This window comes from Amblyomma americanum, chromosome 1 (assembly GCF_052857255.1).
Source record: "Amblyomma americanum isolate KBUSLIRL-KWMA chromosome 1, ASM5285725v1, whole genome shotgun sequence".
Taxonomy (NCBI): Eukaryota; Metazoa; Arthropoda; class Arachnida; order Ixodida; family Ixodidae; genus Amblyomma; species Amblyomma americanum.
This window is the reverse complement of record NC_135497.1, coordinates 115,867,386-115,884,055: the sequence shown is the minus strand read 5'-3', so window position 1 is coordinate 115,884,055 and position 16,670 is coordinate 115,867,386. Positions and strand designations below refer to the sequence as shown.

At 47.3% G+C, this 16,670-nt stretch overlaps 1 protein-coding gene and 1 long non-coding RNA gene across 4 annotated transcripts in view; both read right to left on the bottom strand.

The window, feature by feature from the left end:
• The window catches only part of Cbp53E (Calbindin 53E), a 191,832-nt gene that overhangs the window by 102,616 nt on the left and 72,546 nt on the right, over positions 1-16,670 (bottom strand). The gene's annotated exons all lie outside the window — the stretch shown is intronic.
• The window catches only part of LOC144113500 (uncharacterized), a 46,211-nt gene continuing 42,906 nt past the window's right edge, over positions 13,366-16,670 (bottom strand). For both annotated transcript variants that reach the window (XR_013310809.1, XR_013310810.1), the window contains exon 2: positions 13,366-13,591. This is a non-coding gene — a long non-coding RNA (uncharacterized LOC144113500). The remainder of the gene's footprint in view (positions 13,592-16,670) is intronic.

Sequence of the window (16,670 nt, the reverse complement as noted above, 5' to 3'; positions counted from 1 at the left end):
GTTAGAAAGAGGGATAATGAACACGTTATTATGGATACTAGAATTTCTTTTACGCGACAGCGTATAGAGCTCGTTCGGTCGAAAAGCCGTCGGCGTCGTATTAGTTATGCGCGCCGCGCGTCGGAAATATTCGGGAGCTGCGTAAAAAAAAAAAACGCATCATGGTAATTTGTGGTTCTATAGCGATTGATGATTGATTTGTGTGTGATAGGCGATGACGAGTTAATGAAATCGTTGTAATGAATTAAAGAAATGAAAAAAATGGAAAAGGGGTTCAAAGGTGTCAAAATGCTCAGAATGAAAAAGCCAATGCTTGATGATGGTAATTAAGAAAATTTAGAGTTAGTAATTGATATATTAATTAATTGAAACAATTGAATAAACTGAAAAACGCGTTCAAAGGTGTCAAAATGCTCAGAATAAAAAGCCAATGCTTGATGATGCTAATTAAGAAAAGGTAGTGTCTAATTGATTCATTACTTAATTGAAACAATTGACAATAGGAAAAATGCGTTCAAAGCTGTCAAACTGCTCAGAATGGAAAGCCTAACCCACTACGCTATCGCGTCATACCCTTAAGGCGGAGCTTAAGTGCCCTCTCCAATTTTTTTCTTTGTTTTTATCAACTTAGAGCAAGCAAATAATTGAACGGAGAGATTGAGCCTGTGGAATATATTATAGAGCAAGAAATACGCTGTTGTTGAGTGTAAAAATACAGCCGTGAACAGCTGAACGGTTCTTAGTTGTGGAAGCTTGGCGGGCGCTTTGCAGCAAGGATACCTTCTATCATGATTCCGCACGACGTGACTCATTTTCTGTAGGTTCTGTACCGAATGGTTCTCTGAAAAAAAAAATCGATGGTACACTCTTTTAATCAAACGCCCAAAGGCACGCGCTTCGATGTAATGCATTTTGCATGAATAACCATTTTGCATCAGTTGAAATAACGTCGGGGGCTATACTCTGCGCCAAAATTGCAGGCTAAACGTTTTTCCCTCACGTACTGATAGAGACGAATGTTAGAGTGTGCTCTCGTTTGTTTCAATGTTTTATGCCGCGCAAAATGAGTGAAGTACAAAAATAAAAATTCGTATTCAAAGAAGATTTTCCACTCGCACGACCAGAGGAGCGCCAAAAGGAGGTAACTGAGGAGTCACGAAGAATATAAATGTGGCAGAAGGCGAAAGGAAAAAGGTGAAACAGCTAGAACGGAGAGACCACAGAGCCAAATTAAAGACTGCGACAAACAGTTACCGAAGGGACAAAAAACAACAGAAAATGTGGCCGAGCTGAGGCTTAAGCTGTAGGCGGGTTCTCATTCGTGCAGCTGCGCCGCTCGCGGTACCCTCTCTTCAGCACCTGCGCCACGCGGGGGCGCTGGCAGGTAAAGGCAAGAAAATAAAATGACGAAGAAATGAACGCGAGAACAAAAAGGCTCCCCCTCATCTGCAGGACTCATTGTGCCCTCAGGCTCTTTACCGGATCGTTACCCTTATTCAGCGCAGTTTGCTGCCGAGTAGTGGCTTTTTGTAAGGCGCCTTGTTTCTCGCGCGGCTGCGTGGGTTGGCCAATCTTGCTTTTCGTCGGCCTCGCACCCAGCCGGAGGGAATTGCGAGCCTTGCGCCGAGTCTTACGATCCTGCAACCCCCTGCAAACAGCCCGTAAGGGACGCACGCGCAGTCAAAGTCAACAACAAAGTCAACACTGCCTCTTACGACCTCTTGTACTTTCACAGCTGGCTTACGAAGCAAGTTGGCCCCGTTCCATTTATTTGTTTGTTTTTTTCACCTCTCTTTCACGCGCGTCATTGACAGCCAGTCGCTTTGGGATATAGTTGACTTTTGCTCTGTTCGGGAAAGATTGAACTGATGAATCGTAAAAGCCTCTTTGCGGGGGCGAGTAACGGCTGCAATTGTTACTAGTGATACACGAGTCGAGCAATACCGACCCTCCATGTCGGATTAGATTGTATCAGCCGCTAGTAAAGCAAACTGCACAAAAAAAGAGAAGTTGAGACTGGAGCGCGCACTGCCTGGCACGCTATTCCAAAGGAAGCTGAATGGAAATGAAAATATAATAGAAATGAAAATGGGATCCGAATGAAATGAATATGAAAGCACAACAGCAGGCACGCATGATCAAAATTGTAGCTGGATACACAATGCGATTAAGCCTCTAGTGACACGCGGCTCCTTTTGGGCAAAAATGAAGTTTGGCGATGCGAAAAACGCATTTAAAGCATTACTGCTGCTATCTTTGATGGGAACAGGAACGTCCGGCAGAAGGCGTTTGGCAAGCTTGAAAGTGCAAAAAACAAAGAGAGAGGCTCCTAAAGAGTTTGTCGCTCAGTAGTATCACGAAAAGAGTATCAAGATAACTAGGGCTGGTGGTGGGTTATCTGCCTAGGTCAAGAAGGAAACGTTAAACAAGAGAGGACTCCGGCTACCAGGGATGTTTTTAGGGTATGCATTAAGCGCTAACACTGCAGTTTGAAAGTCACCAGATCAAAAAAAAAATCATCAGGTTGAGGCTGAGGTTTATATCTTTCAGAGGTGATAGACAGACCCGCGACAGAAGGCGGTAAATCCCTACTTCCGTGCATTGCACTAACGTAAATTAAAAACTGAAAAAAAAAGAAATCAAACATCGTTTTTAACAGCCTCGTAACTGTTTGCTGCCAGAAGTGTGTGACCATTTTCTTGTTTCGTTTAATATGTACTTCGCTTGAGTCTCCGCCTAATAATTTTCTGCGGCAATCTTACAGTGCGGACTGATTTGATCGGCGATTATGTGTGCATATACCTGCGGGCATGGATGCGAGTAGGTCTAGAGTCTGCGCCAGATTACTTCTTGATTCTTGCTGAGGGACGTGTGCGGTGGCGGCATGCTTAGCCTCGCGTGGTGGCAGTACTGGGTGATGTCATGAAAACAGGTCACATCCTCGTTCGCTACATCCGAGTGCGAGATACCCACTACTCGACCGACGAAACCTCGAGCGTGATTGTGGGCAGCTTCGTTCCCGGGATTGTCCGAATGGGCCGGGACCCAGATGGGATCTACCTCCCTAGTAAGATCTACCTCCGTGTCGCGTTGAAATTCTATACTAGAATTTTGAGAGTGGTGGATGAAACTCGGCCCCTCGCAAATTTACGTCTGGGCGATTTGGAGCCGCTGATAATTACGTCAGTGTCTGTGTTGGCAATGACCATGGCTATGGCGGCTTGCTCCGAGGTTTCGGAGTTTTTGGTGCACACTATGGCTTCTGCGACCGCATTAGCGGGCGCGTCCAAGCGACGATTCGTTGTTACATACGAGTTGCTTTATGGACGATCTTTCTCGGGTATCAAGTACCCATATTAACGAGGCACTGTTGTTTAGTTATGCCAATATGGTAGTCGAAGCATGTTTTTCTTTGCACACGCAGTACTTTCTCATTTCTTCAAGCGACTGGTGGTGGACATAGGCTGCCTTAGAGCACATTATGCAACGAATATTCCAGCTGCTATTATCTTCTATGTTAGCATAAAAATTTATCGTGAATTTCGGGGTCACTTTCTGGCCGTAAACTAGGATAACTATAAAAAAAATTAGTTTAGACTCCACAAAAACAGAAACGAAATTCCGCGCTCACGTCGCTAACGATATCGTGTTTGGGATGGGGATAGTTTTGAAAACTAGAACAAGAAATGTCGATTTCAATCGACGTGTGCACTAGAAGGAAACAATAGCTTGAGTTAGAGTTTGGTTACACAGAAGCCACCAAGTAACTTTTTTTTTGCTTATATGGAATCGCGTTCAGTTTTTGGCCAGGAAGAAAAGGCACACTGCTTCTAATTTTTTCTGCACCTTTGCGTAAAACATGTAGCTTTTATAGAGTAATAGCCTTAGCGCGTCAGGTCGAGCCATCATCAGTCGTAATTTATCGGCACAGGCTACTTTAGAACAACAACAAAAACTGTTGCAGAGCTAGGCTTAACGGCTTAGTGCATGAATCAGCGAAAGGTGTTATAGCTTTGGTTCAGGGGGACCCACCCTACTCCGTCCTCGTGACAACCTCCTATTTCTACGGTAGCCACCCTCTGGGTTCTACCCGTGGTATAGCCACATTTCGGTTGCGCCTTCCTCCGCTCTCGACATGACCTCCCAAGCCACTAGGCCACCCGTCACCTCCCACCCTCTCTCTCACTTTCCTCCTCTCTCTGTCCTAAAAGTGGAGAGGAAGATTTTCCCCTCTCCACTTTTCCGCCTAAGTTCAAATAAATTAATTAAGTAATTAAAGGCCTTACGGCTGACGCTGTAGATTCCGCCGTAGAATGCAGGCCATATGGCTAAACGAAAGCTAAAACAGCCTTCTTTGCAAAAAACAATCCAAACCTACAAACTTTCTACACAAAACCAAGTGACCCAGAAGAAGAGATTTTCTGGACATCCTTACCAAAAGAAAAAAAAACAGCATTCAGGTGTCCTGTTGCCCGAAAGGAATCAGGATACTGACCTAACAGGAAAAGAGTAGCAATCGATAAATATGTCGACGAAATAAGATGGCGTGTAAGGGACAAAGGTAAACATGGCTGCTGCCGGCTTCGCCGTCCACCCATGTCGCATGCGTGCAACCCATGGCGCACTGCCTTACAGAGTCTTTTGTTCGCGTCCCTCCGTCGACGCACACAGCATCCCCCCAGCGGCGGTGAGGGAAACAAAAGCTCACGGTGGTAGCGGCGCCCAACAGGCTGCCGCGCCTCGCGTGCGCGCCGAGCTGGAAACGTGGCCGCACCGCCAAGGACCGTGGCGTGAGCCGTCTCGGGATTGTCGGTCCCCGCGCGCTGGCGTGCGCGGCTCGCATATCACGGCAGCCGTAATGACAACCAGTAATGGCGAGCGTGTTCCTCGCCTCGGACACAGTCGGTCCTCAGCCGCGGCGAAGCTTGGTCGCGCTGTCGTCTAGCGCCGTGGCCACAGGGCGCATGTCTTCTATTCTCACAACCTCAAACCCATTGACCAAGATTCGAACACTCAGCGTCTGCTTTTATCCGTTCTCATGCCAGTCTAGGAAAGAATGCCGTTTGGATTAGGGCCAACGGTTGTGTCACTGACGGGCGGCGCGAGAAGATCCGTCAAGTTTCGGTTGTTCAGACAAGAGGATTCTCGTAAGCACGAACCCGCCTCCGCTGTGCACATCCGGACGCGCTAAATCACCTCCGTCAAATGGGCTCGCTGCGCTGCTGAGTGCTCCTCAAAATACGTGCGTATGGTTGCAGTGACTGCTGATTGGCTGCAGTGGATAGCGACGTTTAGCACTCGGTGCATCGTAGCCCAGTGACGACCGTCAGCCACATACGGTCCCTGCAAGAGGGCTGATCATTGAGCATACCGCGACTGGGATGTGGTTCAGGCTCGAGACCACAAGACCACTGCAGGAGTTTACTGATCTCTTGCTTCAAAGAATTGAGGGCGTTCAGTACGAGTCGCTCCAACGTCTTGGGTTCCGTTGTTCGCTGAGCCGCAAGCGACTCCTGGATCAGTCTCTTGCACCACAACGTTATTTCTATGCGAATCAGAGTGTAAATTCTAGATTCACTCAGTAACTGGTTAGCGCCGTCCTGTAGTAGCCCTCCAGTAACTGACGCTATTGAGAGGCGCTTTTTATACCACACCGGTTGACAAAGGTTTCATGTACACGTCTTTCCAATACGAAAGGGAACGGCCAGTTTGCACAAAGACATCATTTTTTGTTGTTATTTTTCTGCTGAAGTTTCAAATGACTTTTGGATATTATACGTGAAGAGGAAAACTAGGTATGAAACAGGAATAAGGATGCTTGTCACAAGTAATGATGGAGTAATCATTAAATGAATGCTCAAACTTAGTTCTTTTTCGTATTAGATGAACCTGTGTAATACGGCGCAGTGTTTCTTACCTTAGATAAAAAGTTCCTGCATTCAAACCCTGATAAAAGAGTAGCGCTTTGTAGCACTTGCGCTGACACTTCAGTATACTGCTTGTTCTTCGAACATTGTCATTTCTTAATATTTTACATCCATCTGTGTATTTAATTTGCTAGCATTCTGGTGTCTAACGTATTTGCATGCTTGCACTAGAGCAACCTTTGTTCGGAACTGCTGTGTGCAGTAATATAAATTGACGAAGAACGTTGCAGGCATTTTATGATCCTATTCATAAGCACCACTTAAGTTTTCGGATATTGGTGGGTGAAGGAAAAAATGCAATGATCACTTGATTCATCGAAAACGAGGGCCACCTGAACGCTCTTCGGTGTTCAGGTGTTAAAAAAAGATCCGACGCGTTCAAAGCGCCCATTCACAGCGCAGAAAGAAGCGTGTATTCAAACCTAGAAAAATACGTAAACTCCCCTCCGTCTAAAGAGCGAAGCTGACGTTTTCTTTTCGCTTGGTGCAATCCAATACACATTTTGCGCTCGCTTGTCAAGTATGCGTAGTCAGAAATTCAGAAATGCCGCAGCACATTCCATAACGGCAACCAACAGGAGCAACACGGCGAGGGAGTTGGAGGGCGGTCTTTTCACATTTTCTCAGCGCAGAATATTTGAGAAGCTTTGCGTTTTCCGCACGTCACTCCGAGAGGCGACGCGTTGGCTGCCCGATATCTTCGTGGGACAGGAGGGGCCCCCTCCGAATCGATTCCGAATTGCCTGCTGGCCTTAGCGCGCGTGCCCACCCACCGGTTCCTTCCACGTGCGTGGTGGAGAGCGAGCGCGCAGGCGTAAAAGTTGCCGGCATCAACGGATAGAGCCACCCGCGGTGGTCGCCCCAGCCTTCTCTCGACCGCGCTGGGGCGGGCTTTCAAGTCAGGGCATGCTCGGATTGTTCGGTTGCTTGGAACGGTGATATTTTATACGGGAAAACTTTGGAGGTTAAACGAGAGAGTGGCAAACAAGGGAAAATAAGACGAAAGAGAGAGAGAGTATTTTCACACCCGACCGAGGGATATATATTCTCGGCGGAATATAGCCCGCCCTGCGTGCCGCAGCAGCGGCGGACTGACAGGCGATGACGGGATTTGTCCAAGAAGCATAGCCACGATATCACGGAGGCTTATACCGTCCCCAGCTGCCACCGCATTCTTCTCGCTGGCCGTTAAACAGGCGCCAAACGAGAAGAAAAACACGAGGATGCCAACGTCCCTTCTTTCAACGACGAACTAGGGGGAAAAAAAAAGGCGAAGGAGGGGGGAGTGTGCAGGCGTCTTACGGCGCAGGACGTGTGCCCCGCTTCAGACAGCGGATGGACGCTTCATCGATTTCTGTAGCATTGAGCGGCGCTAAGTGACGCTGCTATCCATCCGGGGACGCGAAACATTTTCTCGGTCACACGTTATCAATGCTCTCGCCGCATATGAGCCTCTTATGTGGGTCTTTGCATTCATACTTTCATTTTCATTCGTTTACCTTCAGCTTCAGAAGGCGTAAAGATTTGGCGCTTTTTACGGCCCAGTTGAATTTTCTGCAGCAAGGGCATTGTTGTACAAAATATTGGTCCAAGAAAACCCGCTAGCTTCATGGGAAACTCATTGATTTTTCGGTCGTGGCTTCAATGCAGGGTGCGTGACTGAAGGGTGGCCGAAGGGCAAAGCGCTAGATAAGAACTACACCTAGAAAGGAAGCCAGAAACACAGTGTCCTTCTTTTTCGGCTCGTGGGAAATAAAGAACAAAAAAAATTAATGAAGCGAGGGTCTTATCGCTCGTATGGCTGGAGGCTTGTAGTTCATTATCACAGCATGTTGTATTTCTTTTGGAGCGTAGACCAACAAAGAAAGTTTTTTTTTCTTCTTTTTCTTCCACGAAGCCTAGTGTAGCCGAGAAAAGCGCCTCGTTATTTCACGGTTCAAAATAAACGAAACAGTGAGCTGCGAACCAGGTACAACAGCCGCATTAGCTGAGAAGCGTAAGGAAAAAGAGCAAAGCTCGAAGGAGAGAGAGAGGCCGGTGCAAATTTTCGTCGTGCTAAACAACCAAATTAAACCGCGCCTACTAGGCTGCGTGAGTGACTTTTCCTAAATGGGCGTTCAGGCTGGTCACTGATACTTGTTTGACATTTTTGCTTCTATGAACGTTTCCTTCCGAAGCTTTGTGTCTCTGATTTATTTACCCTTGATCAAAATTGAAAGGAAGGCCAAAAAATTCTTTAATTAATTTTGTTAACCGGCACGGTGGCCGCATTTCGATGACAGAAAAATTGATAGCCCGACAAGAATGCTCTGACACGCAAAAATATGCTGTTGGTTTCACTGTGTTTCTTGGTCTTGATAATTAAGTTCTTCGATCTATGCAACCATGACACACACTCCAAACCAAGGATTGAAATAAATTGCAAGGGGTCTCTAGGCTCCTTCTTGTTCAGGGGCATCTGAACCATGTTTACCCCCCCCCCCCCGCCCCCCCCCCCCCCAAAAAAAAAATGCTATTAACGCGTGATTCTGAGGCGTCGTGCGGAGGACCTTTTCGTAATGAAAGTTTTTAAAGCCCTGAACTGATAAGACGCGTCGTGCGAAGAACGCGCTCGTTATAAAAGAAGTTATTAAAGGCGTGAACTGATAACTGGCGTCGTGCGAAGAACCTTCTCGCAGTGAAATAAGTTCTTGAAGACATGGACTGATAATGAGGTCGCCGTCATTTGAAGCGGTGTGAGCAAACTTGCCGGCTATTCTTTTTTCTTTTCTCTGTGGCGAGTGTCCACTCGGGTTACAGCGGCTTCGGGCACTGTGTGTCCGCCTGCAGGGCGAATTTTTCTTGGGCAGTTTGCTGGGGTGTACTGTCACTGCTAGAGCGCATTAGCGCTCTGCGGTCATCAGCAGATAACAATGAGATGTGTGGTGCAGTTGGGGGGAGGACCCAATCTTTCTTTTCGATCTGTGGGCTCCTCTTGACGTACAGAGAAATAATACGTTGCCAAGAGGTCATCACATGGTTATGTTCCCAACAAACAGCTTGTTCACCGAAGATGTCCAAACCTGTCTAGGAGCCTGTGAAGCACAATGAATCTTTTCAGGTGGCGATAAACTATATTCAGTCGTTTTATTATGGCTTCACGTCTGTTTGTCCATCTATTTATTCTTAATTAATTGGTTTTCGGGGAAAGGAAATGACGTAGTATCTGTCTAATATATCGTTGGACACCTGAACCGCGCCGTAGGGAAAGGGGGGAAAGGAGGGAGTGAAAGAAGAAAGGAAGAAAGAGGTGCCGTAGTGGAGGGCTCCGGGATAATTTCGACCACCTGGGGATGTTTAACGTGCACTGACATCGCACTGCACACGGGCGCCTTAGCGTTCTTCCTCCATAAAAACGCAGCCGCCGCGGTCGGGTTCGAACCCGGTTACTCCGGATCAGTAGTCGAGCGCCCTAACCACTGAGCCACCGCGGCGGATCCATATATTTATTAATACTTCGAATTTTAAATATCAACCTAAATTCTCGCTTCCAAAGTTGCAGGTATTTCCACAGTATGTGGGACTTATCAGGCTGAAGCTGCACGTGGGCTATGAGCGACGCCGTCGTGGAGGGCTCCGGGTTAATTTCGACCACCTGGAATTTCTTCTCCCGATGCTCTTGTAGCTAACCCCCCCCCCCCTCCCCGAAAGCATCAGTTTTAGGAGGAATCTCGTTAAAGTGGTGCAGAGTTAATAGTTTTTATTTACGCGACAACCACGCACCAGCTGAGCATGAAATGTGCAAGCAGTGTACACAGGCATGTTATCTACAGTTGCACGGCAATAAGTTTTGATGACGTGTTTGGCATCGAATTATACCACGGTAAGATAGATGACGATGGGGATGATAGAGAAGAGAAGAACAACAGCAACGAAGACGACAACAATGGTGTCGACATTTGGGCAATTCGAAAACTAGAGCCAGCTTTCTCTTCAGTGGCTGTCATTACAGACCCTCTTTCTTTGTGTTCGTTCCTTGCTTCGGATGTAGATTCGCCAATCCTAAACACCTTCCATTCATTACTCCCTCCGCATCTGAGCCTTGTTCACATGATATGGGTGCCAGGCCATAGCGGTGTGAGAGACAATGAAGTTCGGGACTGCCTGGCAAAGGCGTCCCTCAATGGCCCCGCACTACCTATCGTTCCGGCTACAGCGTAAATTACAGCAGCGAGGTTTCGAAGGCAGAATTTGCTAAGAATGACAACTGGAAGGCGCCCGTGTGCTGTGCGATGTCAGTGCACGTTAAAGAACCCCAGGTGGTCGAAATTATTCCGGAGCCCTCCACTACGGCATCTATTCTTCCTTTCTTCTTTCACTCCCTCCTTTATCCCTTCCCTTACGGCGCGGTTCAGGTGTCCAAAGATATATGAGACAGATACTGCGCCATTTCCTTTCCCCAAAAAACCAATTATTATTATTATTATCTCTTTTAAGGTCTGATGATTACCTGCACTCGAGGTATTCGCAAATAAATAAAATAAAATTCGTGGAGCAGGCAATCATGCCATTCACGGCAGGTTGAGGTATCTCTTCAAGGCTCCGCTACCGGATCCCACCCTTAAATGTTTATTTGCACAGGTCTGGGTTGTGCTTAATCCCGTCTGCGTATTCTGTGGTGAGCACGAAATCATAGACCATTATTTGTTGTTTTGTCGCCGGTACATCATGATGAGAAGACGGTTTCTAGAGCAACCACTACGACAGCTTGGCCTTTGTTTGAGCAGCCCAGACATATTGTCGTTTGGAGCCACCATACTTGGGTACAGCCACAAGTCTGTTTTTACCGCCGTGCAAAATTTTTTAATGGAATCAAGACAGCTACCTTGTTAATTTTTAAATTTTTTCAACATTATTTTTATTGTTACAATTATCGTTATCATTTAACTACTCGCCTATAAACATCAGTCTCTATCTCCTGCGTGCGTTATGTATTTCCTGTGTCATTTCGTTGTTTCTTTTTGTTTACTTCTTTCGTCCTTACCATTCATTTTATTTTCGTCCAGAAAATATTTATTTGAAAAACTCTCTTTGCCCCCCCCCCCCCCCCCAATTCTTGGCCAATCTACCTATGTGGGCATGTGCTATTTTATGAGGGTAACAGCAACAACAAGAACAATTTGGGCAATTTTCCTACTCATAATTCAGTTTTCACAGATGCCTCGCAGCAAAACGAAAAAACAGCTATTGGAAATCTTAATTGGAGTTGTTCATTTCGGGTCCCTGATTATACACCTATATTCTTTGCCCAATTTCTAGGGATTGAGTTTGCATTGCAAAAGATCCCTTGCAATGTTAATCAGGTCATTATACTTGCTGATAGCCTTTCTGTCCTGACTGCTCTCGAAGGCTAGAGGGCGTTCTTCTGAGCCGTTCCCGAGGTTTTTCCATTCCACCCCATGTTATGTTAAAAGGCGTTTTCGCTAAGTGCCTGAACATTACGGCATTGATGGAATGATTTTTTAGCAAAATCTGCCCTTTGCGGACCTGTGGTGCCCTTTATTTCAAACACTGTGCAGTTGACAATAGGCCGCTTTCAGCGTTTCCTGCAACTGCATTCCTCGAGCCATGAGCCTCTCCTTGCTACAGCGGATTCTCAGCATTTGGCATTCCCTTGGAGCGTCCGCTTATGCGGTTCACGGCAATACGAGGTGTCCAAATGCCCCCCTTGCGGTGCAGAAAACCACGATTAAATATTTGTGGCGACCGGGGTTCTCTCTGTCAAACCTTTGTGAATAATGTGGCGAATTTGAATCACATGATCACTCTCCCCTTTCCTGCCAGCGGTTTGCTTCCCTGCGATGAGCTTAACTGCAGATTCCGCTCTCTCGACTTGGGCTTCCTCTTTCAGTCTATTACGGCTCTTGTCTCCTCTAAGGCAAGCGCCAGGGGATATGTCCTAAAACCAGTGCGCAATTACCTTCATGATTACATTGCTGCGTCAGGGAGATTCATTTGTTAGCTATAACTTTCAAAATTATTTTCTTTAACACAAAATTTCGCCCATGGCTACCTTAATTGTGTCAATGTGTCACTTCTGTTTGAATGCGCAAGACACCGGGACCAATCTCCCACTGTGGTTATGTGCGAATCCACCGGAGGCGTCCGAGCGAGGGAAATTAATTGTACGTGTCTGTGAGGGTGTGGAATTCTTTCTTTAAAAGTAATGAATTTTCAGGTGCAAAAGCTTCACCTCGGTTACGAATGACGCAGTGAAGTAGCGGGCTTCGGATACTTTCCCACGATTTGGCGGCTCATTAATGGGCATTGAAATCTCAGTCTACGAGCACTTTTATATGCAGCCTCCATCCAAACGCCGCCGATCGAGCCTTCAATTTCGTGCTTTAGTAGCGGAGCGTTGTCGCCACTGCGCACCCTTAGCGGGTAGGTGGATGAAGACGCGAGAAACTACAACCGAATCCTTTTGATAAATGATTTCAGCGTGCAAAGCCGTTTCGGCGTTACGCTGTATAGCGTCGAATGCAGTGCCCGAGTGTCGTCGCGTGCAGCTAAGCATTTCGCACTCATTCCCACTCTCAGCGTCGAAATAGAGCGCTAATTTTACTCTCTTTTTTTTTCACCTCGAAGGAAACGTGGCTCCTCCGGGCTACTGAAAACATCTGAAACGAGGGTCATTTTGCGGAGTGCGGGCCAGCGAAACGCGCGCTGCTGGGCAGCAGTTGCGGGCCTGCCCCGCGGCGAGGCATATTTCATGCCCGACGAAGCAAGCACAGAAGCGGGCGGCCCAAAAGACTAATACGCGCACGTGTTCCCTTCCCTGCTCTCCTCCGAGGTCTGGCAGCCCGGAAACGAGCCAATTAATCAGAGCTAAGGTGCGGCAGGCTGCGCTCGCGGGAGCGATCCGCTGCGGCCGCTCGCGGAGACAAAAGAGGCGGTCTCGCCGGAAATGCCGCGCGCAGCCCGCGGCTTTGTTCTCGACCGTGGCGGACCTACCAACCCCGATCAGCCCCGCCGGCGGCCGCAGGATGGGAAACTCTGCTGCGAGCCACTTGGTGTGCTCGCCGCGTGGGCGGCGAATATTGCGGCCAGGAGCCATCCCCCCGTCGGTGTATCAGCCGGGCAATTGAGAAAGCGGCAGCTGAGAAAGTGGGTTAATATAGAGAACGGCCGCGCGGCGGAGGCATTCTCTCTCGAGTGCCGTAGGCGCCTGCCGCAGGCTCGAAGCTCCGGGTCTGCAGGTTTTTGTTCGAGCGCGGAATTTGTCTTAGCAGCACGAAAACAAAGCTACGGGAGGTGTTCGATAAGTTTTGCCTCCTTAACAGTAAAAGTATGGCTGTTGATGTAATTGAAAGATTTTACGTTCAGATGAAAGTTTGGAATCTCTTCTCTTAGGCGATACTTCTTTACGCAGGTGACATCAATGACTTAGAAGCAGTAGCCTGAGAAATGGCGCTTTATTCGAATCTAGGACTCCAGAGGTGTTCCAGCTGTCGGTATGCAGTGCCGAATGAGTTGTTAGCATGGTGAAGAGGTCGGTACGGACTGTGCCCGCTTACGGCGCAGCCATGTGTAGTCAATACAAGAACCACAGTGGACGCCCTATCCCTGCATCCATTGCAGAGCTTTTTGTGGCAGGTGTTGACCAGGCTTACGGTAACAAGCAGCTGCAACGAAAAGATGGAATTTCGAGGATCTCCCTGGCGAGGCATAAAAAAGAAAACTCATCTTCAAGGCAGCAGTGTCATAGGCCACAATACGCATAGGCCACGCTGTCATTGGACTGATGAGAGCGGACGCAGGCAGAGCGAAAATGCAACGCTATAATGAATTTCATTCATTAAACGTTGGACATAACTCCACAAAATTGTTGCCGCAACAGCGCGTTGCGGTGGTGACAGCCGCAGGCTAGCCGACAGACAATGTGCGGGACGACTGTGTGATGAAAACCACTTTTAGTTCTTCCAACATCACAGCGCTGCGCGCTCTTGGCGCAAGAACTATCGAGAAATAGATTGTGTCCTCAGGAAAGGCTATATTCGAAAAGCTGCGTAGACGTTTCTTCCAATGCCACGTTTTTATTCCATAAAACAGTGTTTTCTGCTAAACACAAAGTACCGTGATGTCAGTAAATGTCAACTCTATAGCAGTCTAAATTAACGCCTAAATTACGAAGGAATGAAATAAAAAAGATAATCACTTCCGCGTTTAACATCCAATAGGAACATTTTGTTTTCACCGCTAAATTCTCAAATCGCCAATTAGCAACAATGAGCATTTGGCCCATTTTGTGCAGCTAGTCTGCAGAGTTGTATGAAAGATCCGACCGGCGGCCTCGAACTAATTGGAAGTCCCAGGGAAAGTAGACACGTTTTTATTCAACACATGTCTTCCTATTTTTCAGCAAAAGTTCACAGGAGAGACGAGGAGCTTGTTGAACGCTCGGGAAGTCGCGCATTCGTGCTCCTTTTTACTTCGCGCAACTTCCTCAGAGTGACGACAAACGTTTTCCCAGGAGAGCGCTGGCTACTGAGGACACGCTGAGATGAAACTTCGTATGAAAACTCCGCGTAGTAATGGCTACAGGGCGTGCAAGCGGTATGTTCGCAATTCGCGGCACTGCAGGCATTAATGGGTTAATTTGAAGCCTCGCGCTACAACGCCTCCAGTCAATGACGAGTTACTTAGCTGGGCTAAAATATCCACTTTCACTTTGCGTAAGGCGTTTGACGGAAGTCTCTTTTTTGTTCTTGTTTAATACGCTCTGTCGATGAATTCCTTTTGCATTCATGGCATGCCATTCTGTACAGCAAAAAAGGAGCAAGAGACGCTTCCGGCGCAGACAAAATCACAATCTGCAAACAACTGCGCAGCACGAAACAAGGATTTACCACGCTAACTATAGACGCGAGCGAAGTATGTTTCGATGCAAGAACTTGATTTCAAAGCCAGTTGTCTTCGAGAACAAACAGTGCACTGCGCGTTAACAGGGGTAAAAACTGCGAGAGACGTCCTCTTCTTCATTCGTCTTACCGCTCGGGAAGGAAAAGTAATTGCTGCTGGCAGTTGTCGAATGCCAAGTAATTAAAACGCCGTGAAGTGAACGCTCTTTTTCTACTGACGTCTCTTTTAGGAGCCTGTCGGCCAGCGGTAATGAATAATTACCAGAGGCATAGTGTTCCCGCGACGCCGTCGAGAAAGGTGGATTCGCACCCGCTGGAGTCCCGGCGGCGCAAGAAAAACGGCGGAAGCTTGTCAGCGTGAAGAATGGGTGCTAATGTGTTCGGGGCGCGTTGATTTTCTTGCTTTTACTTTCTTTATCGCGCGGGAGTTAACTGGCGATGGGTACGTTGGACGAGCTCGAAGGTTGAGGTACGCGTTTAAGCTTGCGTATCTTCGCATACCGTTGAGTAATAGAAGAAGGGCATCATCACGCACAGTATTGACGTTAGACATTGTTTTCGTTATTGTGTGCTCACGAGAACAAATGAATTCCATAAAAAAGGCGGATCAATGAGCACTGCTGGATGCTGAAAGCTTTTTCAAGTAGCGACCGAGCAACGCAACAGGGTTTCTTGCTGCTAAAAAGAACGCATCAGCGACATCAACAGGAGTGCACGTGAGCTTAAAAGCTTCAGCAAGAGTATGATCGCAGAAAAACAGAGTGGGACGGAGTACTGAAACCTTAATAATTCACACGACCGAGGCGCAAACTGTAGCATGCAAACGGAACAGTGCGAATACAACGCTAGACAAAAAGAAATAGGATACGAGGAGACATGCGCCTGAAAGATTGTCTATCAAGTCTGTTGTGAATGGCGACGACTGAACAGAACTAAAGAGGAGATTAGTGAATTTTTTTTACCTTGAAAGTAACGTCTGAAGATCGCGCAGTGATATGTGAATGAGGGGAAGGGTTTCGCCAGTTTTCTCAGGAAGCGACACACAAGCTTTTAGGAGCGGGTTGAAACTGTTCAGTGCATGGTGTCGTGCCTTGTCTTGGGAGAAACCCATCCGACCATGAAATACTTTTTTTGTCGTTGAACGCGGCTAAGGAGAAGGAAGGACAGAGAGGGGCTCCATCGTTAGCTGGAGGAACATGTGCGCAACCATTTCCCCAAAGAATAACGCGTATGCGGAGCTTTACCAGCGTAAGTGCACAGAATCGCAGAAAATAAACGACTAAAAATATGAAAATATGCAAATGAAGACGGCGTCTGCTCGTGACACCAGCAGCTGCCTGCGATATATTGTCAACGCGAGCTTCGAAGCCGAGTAAGAAACGTGGGACAGAGGCAGATAAATAAAAAAACAAAAAACCTCAAACTTGGATGCTATTACAGTTGCTAGAATTGCACGTTTGATTTATTTTTCAGTTTACCAAGAGAAAGGAAAGGAGGCCGATAAGCCTTGTGCGGCGCATGTTCACGATTTATTGTTTTGTGGGAAACACTTCGAAGGCATAGTTGACTGTAGCGTTACACGCACTTCGGCGAGTGATCTATGTGTGGAGTATTTGGGACTGCTGGTCTGCGTTTTGGTGTATTATTACTCGTCTGCGAAACCACACACTGGAGACTCAACACCTCCTTTGTTTCGTCCTTCGTCCTGGTGCGGTTCGTCCCGTGCAGGTGCGTTTCCCTCTTGTCCAGCTTTCGATTTCAACGATATCTTCCGCCTAAGCATATTTTTTCCCCTTAGGTACGACGGTGAAACATTTGCCTAGTCAAGAGTTCGACACAATTT